This window comes from Galleria mellonella, unplaced genomic scaffold, assembly GCF_026898425.1.
Source record: "Galleria mellonella isolate WM207_F2 unplaced genomic scaffold, CSIRO_AGI_GalMel_v1 utg270, whole genome shotgun sequence".
In the NCBI taxonomy this organism is placed as follows: Eukaryota; Metazoa; Arthropoda; class Insecta; order Lepidoptera; family Pyralidae; genus Galleria; species Galleria mellonella.
Window position 1 is genome coordinate 624,912 of NW_026442062.1, and position 25,739 is coordinate 650,650.

The 25,739-nt window shown below is 34.4% G+C and overlaps 1 protein-coding gene across 1 annotated transcript in view; it reads right to left on the minus strand.

The window, feature by feature from the left end:
* Positions 1-10,816: 10,816 nt before the first annotated feature.
* Positions 10,817-25,739, minus strand: part of LOC113523390 (tumor suppressor candidate 3) — a 558,159-nt gene continuing 543,236 nt past the window's right edge. The window contains exon 7 of the mRNA XM_052895319.1: positions 10,817-10,949. The gene's annotated coding sequence lies outside the window, so the exon portion shown is untranslated. The remainder of the gene's footprint in view (positions 10,950-25,739) is intronic.

Genomic DNA, 25,739 nt, shown 5'->3' on the forward strand with positions numbered 1-25,739 from the left:
CCCATGATACCCCCCATGCGTTGCCATTCCTAACTGCTTCACGGTTGAAACACGAATGAACTTCAAAACTAACATACAAAAGTATTAATTATTATTGTAAAACTTGCGTGGACGAAATGGCAATCGAGGATGCAGCTGTATGGATAGTTATAGAACTACTAGTAGTATTGACGGTGGTCACTCTTCAAGTCGTGGGCGTCATCAGGTGGGCCGTATATTTGTTTGCCACCTCAGTGGTATAAAAATTTACGATAATAACGACGTAGTCACGTTATGGTAAACTTCGACATGAAAGCTCTAAAATAATTTGCATGCATGCATTTGTGTGACCTATTTCTGTTGTAAAACATCTTCCTTACACACGATATATCTCGGTTTGATAGGTAAACTAGTATAAAATAAATACAGCTGTAAATTCTACTACTCAGTAGAATTTACACTCGTAAAAAGAAAAAAAAAAAAAAAACATTAAAACAGCACAGAACTGATGAAACCAGTAAATATAGGAGTACAATAGAGAATCGTCTTTTTCGAAGGAACTTAAATATAGATCGATTTTTTTATAGCTTGGGGAAAGTCTGTAAATTCGATAAATGTTTTTATAGTACGGAAAAAATGCGTTAGAACTATTTGTGATGTAAACTCATTTGAAACATGTAGACTACTATTTAAAAAATTAAAAATACTAACTCTTGTGTCAATGTATATTTACGATAGATAGATAGATAATTTATTTGCATTACTTACAGCACACAAATTACAATGCAAACATACACATAATACACAGTAAAAGAGAAAAGAATGAAAAACAAAAAGTAACGAAAAAAAAAGCAAAATATACAAAACAACGATTTCCTTTTTTCATTCGTGTACCATAGTAACACATAATGGTCACAACTCAGTTTATTGCTTTGCCCTCAAAAGAGCAAAACACTGATATTCTGTTGTGACCAACTAGAAATATTTGTCAAAAAAACTCAGAACTTTTTACAAAACTTTCCAGTATGCATAAATTCACATCAAGAGATCCCAAAAAAATGCAATTGCCTATCTGCAGAACCACACTGTATCAATAAAATTATGATATAATGATATTTTTTTTATTGATGACAATGGAATGGTAACCCCATCTGCACTATCGGTATACACTGGCGAGGCACCAATGAGGGACGATAGGTGAGGATGAAAAGGCAGGTCAGTTAGCCAAACGTAACAAATTCAATGATAAATTAGTTACGATGATTTCCAGGGGGAACCGCGTGGAGATCGACCTGATGATTGATAGCAATGGTAACTAACCTCCCTATTCCTAACAATGCCTTTCCCCTAGATGATGATGATGATTAGAGTATGTAGCAGAATACCAAAATCAACAAAAGAACTGCTATTAATTTACTTTAAACTACAGTTAAAAAAATGGTTGTTGGAAAGTAGGGAGAGAGGGACCAGAGGGAGACTTTGTATAAAAGTCGATTGCTTGGGTACCTCTGTCCCATTCGTGTTTCATGAATTCATGAAGCAGCTGTGATTGCATGACTGTGTTTCGGTTTGAAGGGTGGGATATGGCGTGAATTTACTGGGTACAGAGGAATAACACCTGAGTCCTCAGGAATGGCAACGCATGGGGGGTATTATGGGCGAAACAGTATACTCTATTACGTCCATGGTACTGCTCAAATCTATAGGCGACGGTTACTACTTTCCATCAGGTGGGCCGTCAGCCTGTTTGCCATTCTAAGTTGAATAAAAAGAAAAAGTAATTTTTATTCAACAAAATAACTTTTTAAAATAATAAAATGTATGTAAACATTTATGTTTCAGCTATCTTGTATACAATTTATTATATTTAATATTTTAATTTTGTACTTGTTTTAAATATAATTTATTGTCAAAATTATCCATAAAATGTACGACATATTAAGCAGCAGTAAGGCAGCAGCGTCCCTCTTAAAGCAACTAACCAAGGAACCAAGCATGGCAACTATTGGAAAAAACTTTCTTTTATGGGGGAGAAGCCCATATTTAGCAGTGGACAGGCAATGGTTGATATGGTAATGCTGGAATTTTTTTTTCCTCTCCAGGCAAGGTATTTGGACTTGGGGTAAACGATTAATAATTTTTGCCCGGAGAGGAAAAAAAAAACTAAATTGGTCCTTGACGGAAATCAACGTTAACACTCGAATAAATCTGACCCGATTACCCAATATTGGGCACAGAAACATCGGAAAGTAAAATGGGTAATACATAATAATAACTTATACATATAGATTGGACATGATTAACGGATCCGGCATAGTTACGTATGGTAGCGATGAGATAACTTCGAATCATGGTAATTTCCTTATTCATCATACATACATACGCGTTAATTCTCGGTTATAATGCAGCGAATACCTTCCCATTAATTCGGGACTGTCAAAGATAAATGACACAAAAGAACAGAGGTGTCACATATAGTAGGAAAATGAACAATTGTAGGCTTATAAAAAAATTTGACAGGTACCTACGTAGAAATTTCATTTTTTTTTTAAAATATGCATGTGTTTTGTAATTCAATCAAAATTACAAGGTAGATAAGATAGTGTACGGGGAAAAGGACTCGATATAATATTAATGCTTACGCATTAATATTACTAACCCAGCGATTTTAGACGATTACTAAAAGAAGAAGGGTTTAAATTTTTTTTATTTTATTTTTACCTGTTAAATTTACAATATAGGTATAATATATAAATTTATAATACAGATTAAGTTTTTAATCGACAATTTTTACATGTGGACCTCAAAAGTAAGAACACAAATGACATAAACCACATTCAGATGGCGTATTAAGATGAAAATAAATCGACTTTTGAGTTAGACGATCAGAAACACAGCTGTTATAACCGGATCTAATTTGGTGTAGTAATTTTAGTGTGATATCGTAAGAAACATACAGACTGAGAGACAGATAGACAGACAAACAAAATGTCTAAAAAATATTATTTTGTCATTTATTGGTTTTATTAAGACTCCTCATATTAATTCTTCTTAAATATCTCCCACTGACATCGTCTAGTTACAATTTGATTATATTAGTAAGATAGTAAGATAAGATATGATATTAACTTGGGCAAAAGCATGAGATACAGCTAAAATATATAAAAAAAATCTATGTCACGATGTTCATTCTTGTTAATCTCCAAAATCACTCGAATGATTTTAATGAAATTTCGTAAATTTGTATTTTTTGCTCCAACTTGAGAGAATAGTCTATATCACGATAAAAAATCGACTAGGTAGATGGCGGTATAGTGCAAAACAACTTTTGCTGTGTCAGCTAATAGTTTAATAAAACATTGTTTTTTTTTACATACTACTATGAATTTATTATTGTTAAATTAATGATTAATTAATATAATATTGAAATAACTAAGTATTATAACTTTTACCTACTTATCAATGAATTTTTTATACAATTTAAAATGACAAACAAGCTGACGGCCCACCTGATGGAAAGTGGTAACCGTCGTCTATAGACATGAGTAATACCATGGACATAATAGAGTATACTATTTCGTCCATGATACTCTCCCATGCGTTGCCATTTGTGAGGACTAAGTCGTTATTCCTTGAATTTGCATGCTTTAGACTACAAGGCGTATATTTGTACTTCATAATAAATCAAAATCTCTAAAAACAATATTCTGGCAATGTAATCTATCTATAACATTGGCACAATATATTTATCGTAAAAATATACATTCAAAAATGTATATTTCATATTAGGCATTAAAGTATACCCTTCCTGTCTGTTTGTATTAAGTATTTGGCGGTCGTCACGTGCCATATTGGCGGAATGGGCATCACGTCTGCCTGACGTCGCAGCCTCGCAGGCCAACTTTCTTGATTATCAACACGTGGCGCGAATCTTGGAGTTGCTAATCATAAGATGCCTCTTCAGCTCGAGTTTGTTGATTGAACAGACCGACAGACGTTGCTTTTGATAGACATTGTTTTCGGTTCCCGAGTTGTCGAGTTATGGGTTGAGCATCCGCCTGCGGACAGGCCAGCGCGTTGTTTATAAAATGGATACTGTTTCTTATGGAATTTTGATGAATCAGTGTAATTTGTTCAAGTTTACTTCTTATGGTAAGTTGTAACTTTTCTAAATGTGTTCGGGTTTAGGTTTTCTGGTTTGTAAATAGGAAATTCTAGTCTGAATCATCATCATCATATCGTTGACTGTCCAATGCTGAACGTAGTCCTTTGGGGGGTTTATCAGTAGTTGCCATACTTGGCAGGTAGGTTGACAACTATAGTTAGGTTTTGATGATGTTTAAAGAGTTCCCTTAGTCGCCTCCTACGACACTCATGGGAAAGGAAGGCGCAGCCCATTCTGTATGACGATATGATATGATGACGATGATTATTGCACTGATTAATGAGAAAAATTAAAAATTTTAATGTTTTTAATGGAATTATTTTATAGATTAATTTTAAAAGCGCTTGTCAACACTAAAATATTATATCTAAAAATTTTCAAGTAACCAATCAGATCAATTGTTTCTCATACATACCTAGTTAGAATCGTCATTTAATTTTTGCGCTTTTAATGATAAAAATAATTAATCATAACACATGGTTAAGATTACCTCCTACAAAAAAAAAACAATTGTGGCAAAATTTGTTAATTTAATTAAACAAAAAAAAAAAAACCATTAAACCGATTAAACTATTAATTTTAAGGCCGGGAGCACACCTGCAATGCCGTAGGTGTTGTGGGTGACCATGGGCGGCGGTGGTCACTGCTGCTCGTGTGCCCCTGTGTTGTAAAAAAAAATGAAAAAAAAAGTATAAGTATATCCTTTCAGATAAAAAAAAAAAAGAATTTTACAAATCGATTTACGACTGACAGAGTCATGAGGTGACAAACATAAACCAATCGAATTGAGTACTTCCTTCTTTTTACCTTCTTTTTGTTGAAAAATCAAGTAGTAATCAAAATTCAACTAATGCGCTTTAAAAACAAAACAATAATGCAAACAAAATTATCCGTTAGAGTGAACTTTTGAAAAAGAGGCCGTGTTGCGTCAGCGGCACAGCAAACAGTTACGGATTCTGGCAGTGTCGCCGCGCCTCGCCTCGCCTCGCCTCGCCTCGCCTCGCCGCCCAGTTGTAAATCAAAAAGTATTTAGCAAACAATTTGAATTACTAATTTGGGATAATTGCCGTGTCTTAGACAGGCGTTGGTTAGTACTGTACTTGATTAAGTGCGGAATACCAGGGCTGAATGAAAGGTTGGTGTACACGGTTCGATTTTTATTGGTACATCGTTATATTAAAAATTCTTATTTTTTTTTATTTATTTATACTTTATTGTACACAAAAAATTACAAACATATAATTTATATTAAATAAAGATGTACAACAGGCGAGCTTAACTCTGTAAGAGTTCTCTTCCAGCAAACCTTGAGTGGAAAGGAGCATTAATTACCAGCGGGCAATGTGCGTACAATAACAGAACGAAACAGTATAGTTGTTTCTATTAAGAAATAATAAATATGTTGACATATATATATTCATCTTCATAAACATAAAATATCTCTTCACATATAAAATATGTACATATATATACATAGACATAGTAAGTTTATGAGGTCAGTAGACGCTCTTTTAATCTGCTCTTGATATTTATTTTTAATTTAGTGATTGACTTTCACGAATATGTAGTTCCATAGTCCATATTTATATCTATATTTATTTATATCTATATTTATCCTTTATTGCACAATAAAATAATAAAACAAAGCACTATTAGTGGCGAGCTTAATGCCATATGGCATTCTCTACCAGCTGACCATTGGGTAAAAACAGAAAGCATATGAAGGGCAGATATGATGAAAAATATGTGACATAATTATAGCAACATACTAAAATATTTAATACATAATACATAAGAAATACACACATATAATACATAAATATTAGTCTTAATATATATGGATATACTAATTTTATATTGTTATCACAGCACTTTTTATATATTAATTCGATAATATTGAAATCTAGCTGTATCCCATGGATTTATCCATGTAACTAACATATAATGTACCCTATGTACTAAATTAAGATATAACCTACCTGTGTAACAAATTTTACTCAAATCCGGTTAGTAGTTTTTGCGTAAAAGAGTAACAAACATCTATGCACTTTTTCAGGCAGTAACTGAAAATGAGTGTTTTTAGAACTCCCTGAGATATTGCCTTTTTGCATCACTGTCGTATACATATTATATTTTTACACATTATGTTATATATATAACATAATGAAACACGAATGGGATAGAGGTAGCCAAGCAAACGACTTTTGTACGAAGTCTCCCTCTGGTATATATAATTATATATATATATATATATATATATATATATATATATATATATATATATATATATATATATATATATATATATATATATATATATATATAAATGGTGTATGTTTAACACTTTATCTTTTCTGTTACTCTCGTACCAAGTCTTGTATTGTCTTATTTGTCTATTTATTACCAGAGGGAGGCTTTGTACAAAAGTCGATTGCTTGGCTACCTCTATCCCATTCGTGTTTCAACCGTGAAGCAGTTGTGTTTGCATGGCTGTGTTTCGGTTGGAAGGATGGGATATGGCGTGAATTTACAGGGTACAGAGGAATAACATCTGAGCCCTCAGGAATGGCAACGCGTGTGGGGTATCATGGGCGAAACAGTATACTCTGTTACGTCCACGGTACTGCTCATGTCTATAGGCGACTGTTACCACTTTCCATCAGGTGGGCCGTCAGCTTATTTGTCATTCTAATTTGTATAAAAAAAAATCTCTCGGTGCAAAAAAAAAAAGTTTATCTATCTATCTATCACCCATCCATCCACTGTTACTTTCAACTTTTGCATTTATAATATTAATTTTTAATTATAATACAATTTTTTGAAAATTGACATAGGAATACAGTTTACCATGTTGTTACACTACAGCAGCCTTTCCCAAAGTGGGCGATGACGCCCCCTTGTGGGCGCTGCAGGCCTAAAGGGCGGTAGGAGAAACAGAAAAAAAATGAGGGCGTTGTGTAGAGGCTTGGGGGGTGATTTGTTGATCTTGAAGTAATAGTGGTTTTTAAGTAGGTGAAAAAATGGGGGCGCTAAAAATAATTTATTCTCAAAGTGGGCAGTAGACAAAATAAGTTTGGGAACCCCTGCACTACAGTATGCTTCAGATTAAATACTCTTCCTAGATACACTCAGTTGCTAAGATTGCAACAGTCTACTGACGTCTCAAACTATCTGCATGAATAATGCACCTCTGTTTTTCCAATAAACAGTTTTCAATGTGTTTTTTACAATTCACCATTGTTAACCATAGTACACAAAACTATGACATTACAGAGTATACTGTTTCACCCATGATACCCCCATGCGTTGTTATTCCTGAGGACTCGGGTGTTATTCTTCTGTACCCAGTAAATTCACTGCCATATTCTTCAAGAGCTCCACATATATATATATATATATATATATATATATATATATATATATATATATATATATAACGAAACATACTATATAATTACATCAGGCAGATCAAGGAAGGTGTTGGTGTCGTGTCGTATCAAGAGGTGAAGGGACTAGGTGAAAATCGTAGTGAGTGGCAAGAGCTCCACATATATATATATATATATATATATTAGTATGTTATTATTATTAGCAATGGGATAGTTAGATCCCATTATTAACAATCCCTTTCTCTTTATATGCTTAGTAATTTCGGATAGAGGTTTTAGACTTGTTTGGTTAACTAATATATCTAGTATAAATAATATATATAGTAACGATTAGCATAGCTTTTTATGGACTAAAATTAAATATTTCATTACTGTGACTAAGAAAAAAAAAATTATATAGTACATACAGTTTCTAATTTCACATGATTTCTAACTGATGGAGTTTTGAGGTAACAAACATTAATAAGTGTCAAATTACTCAGTTGGCTATGGAGAGGGCTATGCTTGGAGTCTCTTTACGTGATAGAATCCGAAACGAAGATATCCGCAAAAGAACCCAAGTAATCGCCATAGCCCGAAGGTTAAGCAAGCTGAAGTGGCAACGGGCTGGTCACATAGCTCGAAGAAGCGACAACCGATGGGGAAGAAAGGTTCTTGAGTGGCGATCACGTACGGGAAAACGCAGTGTAGAACGACCCCCCAATTAAATGGAGTGACGACCTGAAATGCATTGCAGGGTGTCAGTGGATGCAGGTGGCTCAGGACCGTTCTTTATGCCAGTCTGCGGGGGAGGCTTATGTCCAGCAGTGGACGGATAATGGCTGAAATGATGATGATGATGATGATATAAAAATTTTAAAAAATCAGACAAATTAAGAACTTTTTTTAAATAGTCTAAAATCTAAATGCCTCTTTGTGCACTCGGCTTAATCTTGCGTCGCTGTGAAAAACATCTTAGAAGCGGAGTGGTTCATTATTCATGTAAACTATCCGAGACAGGGGCGCAGTACATCCATTCTTATGCGATTTTACAATAACTCCTGCTAACTATAAGAAGGGGTTGAGAATAAATTAATTGGCGGAATTTGGAGCTATAATATAGGTATGTAGATAAGAAACGTATACTCGGACTTTGCTATAAAATGTTGTATGTAGTTATATAATAACAATTAAGGTCACTGTTTATATTCTTGTTAAAAGAGATTATTCCTGTATAAAGAGATTTTACGTTGACACGTTATTTTTTCATCGACTTCAAAAATAGGAAAGTTTTCGATTCGTTTGTATTTATTTTATGTTTATTACTCAATAATTCTGTTAGTTATAAACATATAATAGTTACAGATTTTTTTTAATGCATGATAATGGAATGGTAACTCCGCCTACGCTAATGGTACACGCTGGCAGGGCACCAATGAGGGGTGATAGATCGAATGAAAAAAAATTAAGAAGAAAATGCAGGTCTGTTGACCCATCGTGATGAATACACTTGGAATCCAACATGATGGTTGGATTCCAAGTCCTCCTTGTTAAGGTTATTAAGTATATTAAAAATGCTAGTTGTAATTCGCGTCTTTGCCTGTGTAAATTAGAATAAAAGAATTGTGTGTTCATCTAGGACATAGTATAAAAAACGTGTAAAAAACTTCATTAAGATCAGTCCAGTTGTTTAAGTGTACTCGAGTAACAGGTATGAAAATATTTTTGCCTGCAATTTCCCTGGTATTGTAGGCGTTCATAGGCTTTACGATCAGGTGGGCCGTATGCTTTTTTGGCGCCTCAGAGGTAGAAAATAAATTAAAAAAAGAACAAAAACTGTAAAATAATAATTATAAATTACTAATTACACACTCGCTGTAAAACAGCCAAAATACGTAAAGTTAATAACTTAACAAGCAAGTTATCCAGTAACTTAGCCGTCAACTTGTATAGAGCTTAACAAATGTGCTAACTTGTGAAAAACGTGTTCAAAGTAACGCAATTCATTAGTCATGCAAATTGTGTTCGACGCAATCCGCCGTGCCGCGTTCTGATTACCAGAATTGCTTTTGTTAACTACAGTAGGTGCCTATAATGTCTTATAGAGGCGTGAATATACGAGGTCTGTCCGGAAAGTTCGTATAAAAGTGTTCTGGAATGCGAGAAAGAGGAGTGGGGAGGCCAGGTAAGCGCAGGACCCCTTCCTTATGTCCCTAACAATGCTTCAGTTCTGGTCTGACCGCCGTGCGGTGCGAACTGGCTTGTCACGCCATCTGTGAAGTTACCTCTTAACGAAACCCCGTCGGCATGGAGCCCGCTTCCGTTGAAGAGCAGCGCGTCGTAATCAAGTTTCTCTCGAAACTCGGCAAGAATGGCCGTGAAATTTTTGCCGATCTCAGAACAGTTTATGGGGATGATGCTGTGAAGGAACCAACCGTCCACAAGTGGCTAAAAAGATTCAGAGAGGGCCGAGAAAGCGTTCAAGATGACCCACGTTCAGGACGTCCTTCCACTTCACATTCCGACGAAAACGTGGAAAGAATTCGAACTTGTGTTAATGGGGACCGTCGTTTAACGGTCAGACAGGTGGCTGAAGAGCTTAATTTGGGCAAAACCGTGGTCCACGAAATTCTAAGAAACGAACTTCAAATGAAAAAAATTTGCGCCAAGATCGTTCCCAAGCTTTTGTCCCCGGATCAAAAATCACGAAGAGTTGCTTGCTGTGAGGACTGGTTGGAAGCCGAAGAGAATGGTGACTTTTTGAACCGAGTCATCACTGGAGATGAGTCTTGGTTCTACGAATTTGATGTCGAATTAAAATCCCAAAGCAAATAGTGGAAGACATCCGGGGAACCACGAACAAAAAAATCAAGAAAATCCCGCTCAAATGTCAAGACAATGTTGATTGTTTTTTTCGATGTTCGGGGGATTGTCCATCAAGAATTCGTCCCTCCAGGCCAGACAGTTGATGGAAAATTCTACGTCGATGTGCTCAGACGCCTCAAAGCTCGTGTGGCACGAGTTCGTCCAGAATTGGCGCGAGAGGGGCGTTGGATTCTTCACCACGACAATGCCCCTGCCCACACCTCTCTTGTTGTCCGTGAGTTTTTGAGTAAAAATTCCATTACGGTGACCGAACACCCCCCTATTCGCCGGATTTGGCCCCGTGTGACTTCTTCTTGTTCCCAAAAACCAAATTGGTACTTCGGGGGCGGCATTTGGGGGACATAAATGAGATAAAAAAAGCTACGACGGGGCAGCTGAGAAACCTACAACCAGAGGACTTTCAAGGAGCCTTCTCACAGTGGAAACGGCGTTGGCACAAGTGCATTATGTCACAGGGGGAGTACTTTGAAGGGGATAAAATTGATTTACCTGAATAATTGTAAAATAAAATTTTTAAAAAACTTTTATACGTACTTTCCGGACAAACCTCGTATGTCAAATTGGCTTATAAGTTTACATAATAATAATAATATGTCCCATTCGTGTTTCAACCGTAAAGCAGTTGTGTTTGCATGGCTGTGTTTCGGTTTGAAGGGTGGGATATGGCAGTGAATTTACAGGGTACAAAGGAATAATATCTGAGTCTTCAGGTATGGCAACGCATGGGGGGTATCATGGGCGAAACAGTATACTGTTATGGCCATGGTATTGCTCATGTCTATAGGCGACGGTTACCACTTTCCATCAGGTGGACCGTCAGCTTGTTTGCCATTCTAAGTTGCATACAAAAAAATCATCATCGTCATTTCAGCCATTAACCGTCCACTGCTGGACATAAGCCTCCCTCATAGACTGCCATAAAGAACGGTCCTGAGCCACCTGCATCCACTGACTCCCTGCAATGCATTTCAGGTCGTCACTCCATCTAGTGGGGTGATCGTTCTACACATTGTTTACCCGAATTTTTTTTATACAACTTAGAATGGCAAACAAGCTGACGGCCCACCTGATGGAAAGTGGCAACCGTCGCCTATAGACATGAGCAGTACTATGGACATAACAGAGTATACTGTTTCACAACTTCTTCACGGTTGAAACACGAATGGGACAAAGGTACCCAAGCAATCAACTTTTGTACAAAGTCTCCCGTATGCGGTCGCCACTCAAGAACCTATCTTCCCCATCGGTTGTCGGTTCTTCGAGCTATGTGACCACCCTATTGGCACATCAGCTTGCATATCCTTTGGTATATTTTGGTTGTTTTGTTTTTTTTTTTGCGGTTATCCCCGTTTTAGATTCACCATCACATAAAGTGATAATAAATAATAATAATAATAAAGAGTTTTTATTCAAATAAACTGAATAAGCATTTTTTAGTAGTATTTTTTGTTGTCAATCTATCGCCCAGTTCGGAATGCAATTTCAGCTGACAAGAACGGATAAGTAACAAGGCTGTTTTGCTTTTTTTCAAATAAAAGTTTGCAACAATTAAAATATGAATGGATAATTTGACTATTGCATTTGATAAACTTTGTATTGATAAAAAGATAGAATTTAAAAAATCTAAAAGGTTTGTACTTTAATAATTAGCATCGTTTTAAGACAATATAAAATCAAAGCTAGCGTTTCTCGGTTTTTGACGATGCCACCAGACGACTGTAAAGCAACAAATGTTGTGTTCAAAATTTCTATGAGGCTACTTTGTAAGTGTATCCTTTTAGACAAAAAAATATTAATTTTTCACTTTAATTTACATTTGACCAAATAATGAGGTAACAAATATCAAATAAATACAACCTTCTATATTATGAAATCGCTTGAAGAAACTAACTTAATTGAAAATTTCTTTTCGTAAATCGTTTTTAAATATTGATCGGATGGTGTCATCGATGATTATTTACCATGGTACCTAATCGTCAGTTAATTAACTGACTGTTGTAGTTTAATCATCTGTTAACAAACTGACAGGGCTTAATCATTACAAGGTGTACAATGTACATGTAAGTGCTGGTTATGAAAACAAAACGTCATCCTAACTCCGCTCACAATTAGAGCTCACGCCCGAACAATCTTCGCAATCAGAGTGATGACGTTTATTGAAATTCTTCCAAAGAGCCCGACATCAACTTCATAAAGTTTTGAATATCATGAATGAAATTTAGCAATCGAGTAAGTTAATCGATTAAATTAAATTCCCAATGCTTAATCAATCAAACGGGCAATCTTCTGATTATTCATATTATAATACATTTTGAACGTTTTATTGGATTATGCAAACGTTCAGGGACGCAATTGTAATCACGCAATTTTGTTAGTGATTTATAATTGTTACGTTCAATACAAAAACGCCTTTAGCTGCCCACTGCTGAATGCAAGACTCCCTCTTGGGGGGTTTTGACAGGAATAGTCACGCTTGGCAAGCGGATTGGCAACGGTAATTAGACTTTAGAGAGGTTTTAAGAGTGACGCTGTTGCCTATCCCTCCCGTTCTATTAGTAGCTTACGACGTTCATGGGAAAGGAAGTGGTGGCATATTCTATGCCGGGACCACACGCAGTTTTAATCTAGATATGCCTGAAACTATTTTTTAACACAGATTTGTTAGATCTGCAAAGAGAATATCTGGCAGTTTTTTATACACATATAATATATTACAAAATAGTGGGGATTTCTTATTTTTCTAAAACTATTTCTACTTCTAAGTTTGTAAAATTTATTTATTTTATTCTTTATTGCACAATAAAACTTTGTACAAATGGCGAGCTTAATGCCATATGGCATTTTCTACCAGCTAACCATTGGGTAAAAACAGAAAGCGTATGAAGGGCAGATGTGGTGAAAAATATGTGACAATTATAGTAGCACATACAAAGCAATACACAATATAAATATAATGTACACATAAGAAATGCACATATAATACATAAAAATGACTTTTAATATATATGGATAAACTAATACATATGAAATATGTACATACATACATACACATATACATACACATACATATATACATACATACATATACACAAATATACATATACTTACATATACATGCATAAAAATAACGATAAGCATTATGAGATATAATAACTATAGAGTAACCTGTAACTAGAGCTGGTTTTGTTGACTCAACAAATAATTAAAAAGTCTTCTTTTAAAAATATCCTTACTTGATGCTCTGCGTAGATATATATTTTATAAATATTCAATAAAATTGTACATTCCACATAATTTTTTATATGTAAAAGGGAAAATACATAATGCGGCTTTCCGGTGAAAATGTTTAGAATTTTCCTACCGTGGTCATACCAGTAGAAATATTTTTAGACAAATATAAATTCCCCACTATTTTTTAACTATCGGTTTAATTAATTTTTATTTATTCTTTCGATAAGGCGTGACCCCCTCTCCCTTCCCATTTCCTATTGCTAGAATCCGTTTGATCCATGACTTACGGGGCTCTCTGTTATGATAAAGAAAGGCGAACTGAATGCTCAGTGTTCTTTGGAATCCTTTATTTATTTATTAATATAGTTGCATTGCATATTATGATAAAATATTTTACAAACATTACAAAAATACGACACAACATGTAGCTCGTTAGGTAAAGCAACCTGCGGAGAGAGGCAGACATTTTATTAATATATCCTTTAGATATTAGTCAATGGAATAATAGGTTTTATTAATTAGAAGCTGTTTCAACATCCTGATTTTGTTATACTTTTTATTTTCTGTTTTTGTATTATTTGGCAATTTATTATAATTTTTATTGACATGGGATAGGATCCAGAGCTAAGATTCCGAAATCTTAATTATGAAATTCGAAGTGAATTTACAGGGTACAGAGGAATAACACCCGAGTCCTCAGGAATGGCAACGCATGGGGGGTATCATGGGCGAAACAGTATACGTTATATAGCAGCCTATAGATATGATAGCAGCATGGACATAACAGAATGTACCATGTGAAAAATTTAACAATTATTTTAATGAATAAACAAATAAATGTCCATGGTACTGTTCATGTCTATAGGCGACGGTTACCACTTTCCATCAGGTGGGCCGTCAGCTTGTTTGCCATTCTAAGTTGTATAAAAAAAAGCAAATAAATAAATATAGTTTATAATCCATAATCCTATCTTACTGATTTATATCAGTTTGCGCAGTATTTTTTTTTGTGTCGGTCCCGGCATAGAATAGGCCACCCCTTCCTTTCCCGTGTGTGTCGTAAAAGGCGACTAAGGAGAGCGAAGGATGGGCAGTAGCGTTTCTCTTAAAACAACTCCAAAGTCTTAACTGCAGTTGCCAATCCGCCTGCCAAGCATGGCAACTACTGGAAAAAACCCTTTTATGTTCAGCAGTGGACAGTTAAAGGTTGATATGATGATGATGATGATGAAGTAGCGGGCAAACTAGGCTATCGAAAATAAAATAAGAACAAAGACAACAAAACCCGTCCAGCCATTCGAATGGCGGAACCCTAAAAACGTGGTGAAATCCACACTAAGCGACAAAATTCATTTCCTCCATTTCCTCAACCATGAGAACTGGTAATGGACTTTGCAACTTTATTTGGTTTTGTATTGTAACATACTTAAACGTTTTGAACTCAAAACTAAAATAACATTAAGTAAGTAAATTTATAATAGCAAATGGAAAATTCGTACGATGGATAATCGAGTTATACTTTATATATATATATATATATATATATATATATATATATATATATATATATATATATATATATATATATATATATATATATATAATTATTATATATACCAGAGGGAGACTTCGTACAAAAGTCGTTTGCTTGGCTACTTCTGTCAGATTTGTGTTTCTACCGTGAAGCAGTTGTGTTTGAATTTACAGGGTACAGAGGAATAACACCTGAGGCATGGGGGGTATCATTGGCGAAAACAGTATACTCTGTTATGTCCATGGTACTATTTATGTTTATAGGCAACTGTTACCACTTTCCGTCAGGTGGACCGTTAGCTTGTTTGCCATTCTAAATTGCAAAAAAAATGTATAATGGGAATTTTATAAGCTAAAGATTGTTTGAAATATAGAATAAGTGTAATCAAATTAGATGAGTATCGTCCTATATATTATTCCATACTCGTATATCATTTTTATATTTTTAAATAACTATGCGCAAAGTAAATAAATAATATATGGGACGCTGGACGCGGCTCGGCTATAAATGTCGTCGATCGTGGTGAACGGCGCCTCCGGGAGTCTCGTGTCAGCTGTCGCATAGCCGGTGGTCTGCACCACGAGTGGACTGAGTTTTTGTATTAAATATTACTTATTACACTGAGTTTCCATGTTAATATTACTAATTTCATTGTAATTTCGTTCAGTTTTTACAAAAGTATTACAATTTTTTTTTATACAATTTAGAATGGCAAACAAGCTGAGGGCCCACCTGATGAAAAGTGGTAACCGTCGCCTATAGACATGAGCAGTACCATGGACATAACAAAGTATACTGTTTCGCCCATGTGTTGCCATTCCTGAGTACTTAGGTGTTATTTCTTTGTACCCAGTAAATTCACGCCATATCCCACCCTTCAAACCGAAACACAGCCATGCAAACACAGCTGCTTCACGGTTGAAATACGAATGGGATAGAGGTATCCAAGCAATCGACTTTTGTACAGTACTTAGTAAGATTATTATATTTGTTATGCCATCAATCGCCATGAATGGCACCTATTCGAGTCTCGTGTCAGCTATCGCACAGTTGGTAGTCTGTTAGTCTGCACCCTAAGTGATCTGAGTTTTTGTATTAATATCACAAATTACATTGAGTTTTTACTAATTTCACTGAGTTTCCATATAAAATCACTAATGTATTTGAATTTCATGTCAATGTCACTAATATGTAATTAGTGATTAAAATACTTTGTGTTCAAAAATTATCTTTAGTCCTTTTATCTCCCTTTTTTTTTATTCTTATTATTTTTCTGTTACGCCTTAACCAGACGCAATTTAAATTATTCTTCTCCATCCTAAGATCGCCTGGAAGAGATTGCTACGAGTATTTAACGATAACGCCGCCAATTGTTTTCTTTTTATCTCGCTTTTATATAATTTAGTTTATATAATTCAATTTTCATATTAATATTATAAATTCACATAAATCTTTCTTTACTATTTATAATTATCTAAGAGAGTAAAATTATTGATATAATTTTATTTAACTATCAATTTGCCACTCGCTGTAAGCTTATAAATTTTACCATTACCAAAATGTGCATATAAAAATTAACTCTCAAATATTTTTAATATACTTCTCGTTGGCGTGTATGTGCCATAATAAAATTATGTTGATTTTTTAACAAAAACTTATAATATTTTAATGAAATGAAATGAAATGAAATGAAATGAAATGAAATGAAATGAAATGAAATGAAATGAAATTTATTGCGATGAATGTGGTAAGTTTAGATAACATTATACATTTTGTGTAACCATGACATTCAGCCAGCTTGGCGTGCAACATTTTATATGTATTATTAATAATCAACTATTAATTAGAAGTCATATTACTAAAGCCACATTGAAGTTCAAATTATTATTGCAAAATTATACATGCATGTCATTATTTTTCAGTAGGTTACGTCCGTCATACATTTACAAATATGTGTTGCATACAATATTCTACATTCTAGATTCAATTATATAATGTCGTCCATTTTACTTGCAAAATAATCTTTCAGTGTATAAAAACATTTTGTTATTAACCATTTACATAAAATGACTTTAAACCTTTTTAAATACAGATCAGTAAGTGAATTTGGTAATTTATTGTAAATTCTTATACACGATGAGTAACTGTTACTATCATGTTGTTTAAGAAAAAATAAGTGCGTTATGTGTATTTTCCTTTAAATCGCATGTATTTTATTGTATCTTTTGTTTATAAAATTATAATATTAGGTTTATCATTATCATAACAGTCTTTGACTGTCCACTACTGGACATAAGTCTTCTCCTTGGGGGGAGGGGTTTGCCAGTAAGTGCCACGCTTGGCAACTGCAGTTAAGCTTTGGTAATGTTTAAAGAGGGACGCAGCTGCCCATCCCTCGCCCTCCCTCAGTTGGCTCTTACGACACCTCGGCACAGAATAGGCCACCGAAGGCGTGGCTTATTCTATGTCAGGACCACATGGCTATATTAACTTATTATTGTAATAATAACGTCCCACTGTTGGGCATAGATGACTCCTATAAAAGAAGGCAATTATAATATAGTATATTAATTATTCGTACAATAATTGTCTCTTAGCATGTTGACCGTAGTGTTTTTCGAGTTTTTAAATGACTTCCTATCGGAAGACGTTCTCAATTCTAGATTTTTTTTTTACAACACAGGCGGCAAACGAGCATGCGGTTCACCTGATGGTAAGTGACTACCGCCGCTCATGGTCACCCACAACACCTACGGCATTGCAGGTGTGCTGCCGGCCTTTTAAAAAGGAATATGCTAGATATTATAAGATATATAGAATATATATATAGAATATATATATATATATATATATATATATATATATATATATATATATATATATATATATATATATATATATATATATATATATATATATATATATATATATATATATATATATATTGCTAATTCTGAAGCAATTTTGACAATTCCTTTTGCTGTTTATATTCTTTTTTTTTTTATTTGATAGGATATTTTATCAAAGTCGGTATGGTATAGTAGTATCTTTTTAGTTTTTAAATAAAAATAACTGGTTTTACTACCATTGCAATCGGAATTATTTTTTATGGATCAATAGGTATATGTTTTTTTAAATGGGTGAAAATGAAATATAGACATGACATGAGCGTACACTGTAGGAGCACTTGTGAGGGATGAAACAGGTCAGTTAGCCCATCGTGATAACTTCAACATTAACCATAGTTTCCAGAGGAACCGCGTGGAGGTCGACCTGGTAGCTAACAATTCCTTTTCCTTCCAATAACAACATATATTTAAAACAAAAATATAATAGTGATCATTGAAATATTTAAAATTATTTTCCAGAAGGACGGGAGGAGGGGCTAGCCACTTAAAAAAGTATTTCTAGGCTTAATATGTACTCCTAGACATATCTGTGTGAAGCTTTGTTTCCATCTTTGGGTGGGCATTAGAACATTTAGGGCAGGGCTCTTCCGCCCCCATGTAAAGACGCGTATCAGTCAATATAAATTCTGCCACGACTACAGAAGTTGCCGTTTTTCTTTTCGCAGCCTCATTTACTTGCTATGTAAAACATTATTTTGTATTTCATTCATTTAAAGCGAGCAGCCGCGTAGAAAATTACCTGTCGTGTGCATTAACGCCGCGTCATATTCGAGATATCGATCATCTGTGTAATCGAATCATTGCGTACACCGGCTGGCTACGGGATACGCTGTTCGACCTTTGGCATACATTAATAATTTGACATGTATTAATTCACTCTTGCGCCACCTACCCACTTCTATATATTTTTTACAACACAGGGGGCAAACGAGCATGCGGCTCACCTGATGGTAAGTGACTACCGCCGCCCATGATCACCCACAACACCAGCAGCATTGCAGGTGTGTTACCAGCCTTTTAAAAAGGAATATACTCTTTTCTTGAAGGTTATGTTGTCGTATCGGTTCGGAAATACTGCTGCTGGAAGTTGATTCCTAAGAATGGTTGTGTGTGGAAGAAAGTGCCTTGAAAAACGCACGGTGGAAGACCGCCACTCGTCCAGATGATTGGGATGAAACTTTAGTTTGTGGCGGGTTGTACGGTGGTGAAAATCAGCAGCAGGTATCAATCCGAAAAATTCCTCAGAACACTCCCCATGATAAATTTGGTAGAAGATGCACAGAGATGCAACATCTCTGCGCAGTTTCAGTGGGTCAAGTCGGACAGTAAGGCGTTGACTATCAATAATTCGAGCCGCCCGACTTAGAATGCGGTCTAACGGAAGGAGTTGGTACTATGGCGCTCCTGCCCATAGATAGTTCCTTTAAGCAAAGGTTGTCTGTAAGAGATTGTTCTAGCGATAAGACCGCCTTTCGTACCTTTATATGTATATTTTAATATGTACTTAATGCAACTGTATTTTAGTTGAATTGTTTATATATGGCATTGTTTATTTTTATGTTTTTTGGTGAAATAAAGAGTTCAATAATAATAGTAATCGGTGAACGGTCTTATCCCAACCAGTCTGGAACAACATCTCAGACGGTTGGGATTCCGAGGCGGCTCACTCCCGGGAAAGATGCAGAAAGCGGTGCTCTTAGATTCTGCCCGCATTGTACGCCGGTTTCTCTCCCTGGGGCCCTGAACCCCGGCCGACTGTGCTTCTGCCGGGGCTTAGTTGCCATCTTCTCTCCTTAAGAGGGGAGATGAGAATTTTGTAAAATTTAAAAAATAATAATGATACATATCCGAGATAAGCCACGCCTTAGTTTACGATATACTCGTAAATAATGTCCCATTTCTTAGAATCACAATTAGATTAATACGATTAGTTAGTCTATTTCGCCATTGGCTACTTATATACGGGGATAATTGCTTTAACCGACTTGAAAAAAGAGGAAATTTTCATTGTGTAAGTAGCGTGGGCAGTGAAATTTTTGCTATAAAATCAAGTAACCCATTACTGATTGGAAAAAATGGGTTTTCGAGTGGTAAACCCGTGTAAGAAAGCGCAGTGTTTGTTTTTTAATGGATGACAATGGAATGGTAACCACGTCCGCACTATCAGTATACGCCGGCGGAGCACCAGTGTGAGATGATAGGTGAGGATGAAAGCAGATCAGTTAGCCCATGCCAAGGGGGACCAGGCCGACCTGGTTGGGCATATTGCTAGCAATGGGGCTCTTAGTGTCCATTACTGATAATCCCTTCCCCCCAACCGTAGTATCGCGGCGCCCCCCCCCCCCATTTGGTATGTGTTGGCAAATTGTAGGGTGACAGTGGAAGCAGAAGGCATGGGCGTTGTTGATATAAATAGATGATTATGAGAATAAGAAATTAGGCAGATCTAAGATAAAATGCAAACAGACAAAGTTATAAATATATCCACAAATGCAAATATTGTATAAGAATTGAACCCGCAACCTTTAAAGGCATTAAACACTATACCATCAAAGCCGTAACTTTGAGAGGCACTGGCTTATTAAACTAAGTCGGTTATTACGTAAGTTAAATATAATTTCAGTTGTGTTTACATTCCACGGTTGCATTCCGTCGCCCATTAGTAGGGGGCGATTAAGCTTTTGCTAAGCAAGTGCTCTTTTAATTACCGGCTAACGTGTAATTACTTAGCGAACGTTTAAGCTAAAGGGGATTGTACACGTGACATGAATATATTGTGGCAATTTAAAATGTGAATAACTTTTTGTGGTAAACCCGTGAGTGACATCACTAGTCTGTGTCATTATTTATACGGCTTGTCGGGCGTTAGCGATCTAGTTGACATGTCAAGTGAAATGAATACTTTATATTAAATTATTATTAAATAATTAATGTCACAACCCAACGATACGTAATTAAACACGAAAATTAAAAAAATAATGCTTATAATAATTATACTCATTTCATATTATGGTGAGCCGCTTGCTTGTTTGTCCTTTGTATTATAAAAAGAAAAAAAAAACAAAGTCGCCCGTCGCGTCTGTCTGTCTGTATGTATAAGGAATGTTTAGCAGTGGACAGTAAAATATAATATAATAAAAAAATAATATATAAAAATATAACGGGAGTTTTATGAACTATGTTTCTTGTGATTGAGACGAGACGAGAAGCTGTGACCCAAAGTGTCGAACGCTACCTGAAGAAGACTTTTGGATGATGTCGAAACAATTGTTGGAAACAACAAATATATTTATGTATTTAACTCTTTATTGCACCATAAATAAAAATATACAATGACAAGTGAATAATTAAATTGAAATACAGTAACATAAATACAGATTGAAATATACACATAAAGGTACAAAAGGCGGTCTTATCGCTAGGGCAATCTCTTACAGACAACCTTTGGTTAAAGGAGAACAAATTGAAATGGGCAGGTGGCGCAAGAGTGAATTAATAATTTTTCGCTGCATAATATACAAAAACCTGTAATGCACAAAACAAAATATAGTAAGTTTATAAAATTTATGTAATACCGACAGAAAGATAAAAATATTTTTATTGAAGTAAACTTAGATTTACGCATTTTTTTTTTAATATTTTATTATAGCACTTTATATTAGTACTTAGGATATTTTATAGACCTACAGTTTCACGTGAGCGGAGCCGCGAGACGCCAAAAGTTTACAATATTAGTGAAAATAGTTTAAATTAGCTACGCCGTAGATTTATTTGGATATTTAAACTATTTCTTTAAAGATCCATTTGCGGTCCTATTGACCTACGCTTTCTGTTAGTGAAAATTATTTATAAATACTTACATTAAAACTTGGTTTAATCCTTAATGTGACACTATAAAGACTGTAAACTATATATTAAAATTAAAATATAAAAATAATAACGTAAAAAAAAAAACTTAATTTACAATTACTACCTGAATATAAACACATTCTGATAGCGGTAGTATTACTTCCAATAGTTTTATATGAACGTTATGCGCCCCGCAGTAGTGCTGCAGTGAATATTGGATGTCACGTGGTATTTTAATATTCAGTTATAGGATAGAGGTCGCTAGTGTACCGCTACCGGCATCGGAATGGCGCCATTTTACGTGTGCACGCGATGTTGGTACCCTTGTTTATGTAAATAACGAAGCCGAGTGTATTTGCACTGTAATAAAAATTGACATTCTGAGTTTATTTTTAAGAATATTTCATTTGCTTTCATATTATTATACTAATAATTATTTTTTGAAGTTTTCATGTCTATTTTGTACAACTTATTATTCAGTTGTATATAAATTAACATATATCCTTAGATTATACAAATAGTCTTAAAATAAATGCTTCTTTAAAAACAGGTTCAACTTTTTTTATTCATGCTTCGTGAATACGGTTATCATAACGCACATTTATTACTAAGTATAAGAGAGAAAGTATAATTATTGTATGATTATATTAAAAACGATATATTTTTTTGACATAATTAAAAATGGCCGCTATTTTAATTAATACTTGTATATATATTTTTTAAGCAATACGTACAGTTATAAATTTATTTTAAGTATAACAGAACAATAGCAATTTTAATTTAAAAATCAACATGGTATGGGAAATTTTTAATGTAATTACTTGCAACACTGGCAAATAGTCCGTTTGATTAAAAAAAATGTGTTGGGAAGTTTGACGTTTGACTGTCTGAAAGTTATCACTTTTTTACACTTTTTGTACGTTTGGTGTTCTGTTTAAATATATACTCTGTGCATATATTTAAAAAAGGAAAAAACGATTACCTTAACTTGTTAGCATATTTTTGATAGTAAAATGTACTATGTTGTTATTAAATTGGTTGTATGTAATTGGCTGTTATGTAACGGGTTTTATACCATTAATGAATATTTCGCTAAAAAAACAAATGCACTTCACAACCTACACTAGAGATACAGTTGTTAAAATATTTTATTAATTTGGACAACTATTGTATAGGCTTTTATTTTTTCTGTTTACTGTAATAAATAATAATAATATATTGTATGACTAAGGAAAGGAAATATAATGTAGAATATATATATATAAATTTATTATATTGTTAAAAATTTGCACGCCGACATAGAGGCAGAATGTACACGGGAAATATAAACCTCTATCATCTAAAATTACCTGCATTCTAGCAAAATAAATTCATTTCATTTCATTTCATAAATTATTTCATACTAGTGTAATGAGTCGGTTTTGCATGGATAGATAAAACTTTCGAGAAAAATAAAAAAGCTGATAATGCAGTTTTCTATAGATGGAAGAATTTTTAAAATCCGTTGAACAATTTTTGAGTTTATCTGTTACAAAAAAAAAAACAAATAAACAATTTTTTTTCCATTTTGTAATTTTAGGAGGATTATGTTCAGGAATATATTAAATTATTGTTTAAGATTTTGTTTTCCTGAAAACTTCATTTGTAATAATAGAAAATTAATCAATATCAGAGATAACTCTAGAACTCTCTTTTTTTAAAGTTACCATAAAAAATTGATTCTTTTTTTAATGGGTAGTAATGGATTTTTAGCAGAGTCACCATACCCTACCTGCGCTATCGGTGCAAGCTGGCGGAGTACCAATGAGAGATGAAATAAATGAGGATGAAACAGGTCAGTTGGCCTGTACGCCGAATTCATAAAGAATTAACCAAGATGGTTTCCAGGGTCCGCGTGGAAGTCGACCTGATGGGGTATATTGCTAGCAGTAGGGCTGTTAGATCCCATTATTAAAAATCCCCTTTCCCTCTTCTTTAAAAAATTTGGTGGCCATATTTAATGAGCAAAATTATTTTTATCACTTTGTCTATGAAAATTATGTTTTATATTTAAAAAAAAAAGTTACTTTTGCATATTACATTTTGCGTTGCCAATCGGAAACTGAGTAAACTAGATCTACGTTTCTGGAAGCGACCAAATTAAGTTATGATGCAATTTTCACCTACATGCACATGGATATAAAAGTAAATGGAATAGCTGATAATATTATCCGGTAAGAACGATGTCAATTATCTTATTAAATGAAATAAAGTGTAAAATAAATAAATTAGAAATGATTTTTGTACTTAATCAATATTTATCTTTATAATATATAGTCTAGTAATACATATAGCTAGATAAAGATGTTGATAAACTGTTTATTTGCATCAAGAGATACATGAAAATTGTCACAAAAATAAATAAATAAATAAATGAATAAATAAACGATGTTTATAGAAAGGGCGATACACAATTTTATTTATATAAATTAATATGTGAAAATGTAATATGTGTACCACAGTGATAAAGAAAGGCAATATCTCAGCAAGTTATTTGTTTAATAAGCAAACTACTGATTTTCAGTTACTGTCTGCAAAAAAAAGCTCTCAAAGGCGATAACGTTGTATCTGGCACATTTTGATAAATATAAAACTGAAGGTAAAAAATATAATTTATTCAACAACATTAGAGTATAAAATATTTAAACATTATGCTGTTTCCATATTACAAAATCATCTAACTTTTGTCCTTTGTTTTGTAGTTGTTAATATGATTTTTCTCCCGCTGATGGTTGGGTTCGAGTACAGCACAATCATTATGATGACATTGAACGGGAGCGGAGGGCGCTGGCGGTGAGGGCGAATATGATAGCACGCAGGTTTGCGCGGTGCTCTAGACAAGATAAAATTACGCTATTTAGATCACATTGCACATCTTTCTATGCATGCAACCTGTGGGCTGTATATACTCAAAAATCCTACAGCGACCTCCGTATCCAATATAATAATGCGTTCAGGGTGTTGATGGGGCTGCCACGATTCTGCAGCGCGTCAGGGATGTTCGCTGAGCATCGTGTAGATTGTTTTTATGCCACGATGCGAAAAAGGTGTGCATCCCTGGTGCGCAGAGTACGTGCCAGCACCAACAGCATCCTGAGTATGATAGCAAGCAGGCTGGACTGTGTGTACGTTAGTCGCTGCTGCGCAATTTCCAATGGAATTGTGCAGCGGTGATTATCTGTATACTGCTTAATATATTGTATGTGTGTATGTGTATTGTGTATGTAAATTTACTAACATTAGTTTTTAAGAATATTGTTACTAATAAATATTTAATGGACCAAAAAGTCTGAAATAAAAATTATTATTATTATACTCGTATCAACTACTAACTCAAACTTTAGTAACGTGTAAAAAAAAAATGACGAATGGAAACGATTGGTGATAGAACAAAAGTATGTTCTACAATATTGAAGAAAATATCAATAACTACAAAAAACTTCGAGATACATTCATAAATTGAAAATTTGCAAGTACGCCCATGAGTCTTTACCATTTGACGTGTATGTTCGAGTACACACATTTTTTCGGTTGCTCTTCCCACTAGCAATAAAACCTTTCGACACCTGAGTCGGACGTTTCAAAAATTGGTTATTCCGCGGTTGTGTGGTCCAGGCACGCTGGCTGCCGACTAGGTAACCTCATGTAATATTAATAAAGCTCCTCCTAGCTTCAAAGTATCAATTTATATTTAAAAATTTCTTCCCCGTTCACTATTTGAATTTGCTAAATGTTTATACAGTTTTAAATTTATTGATCCGACAGGGGTGTTTTGTTTT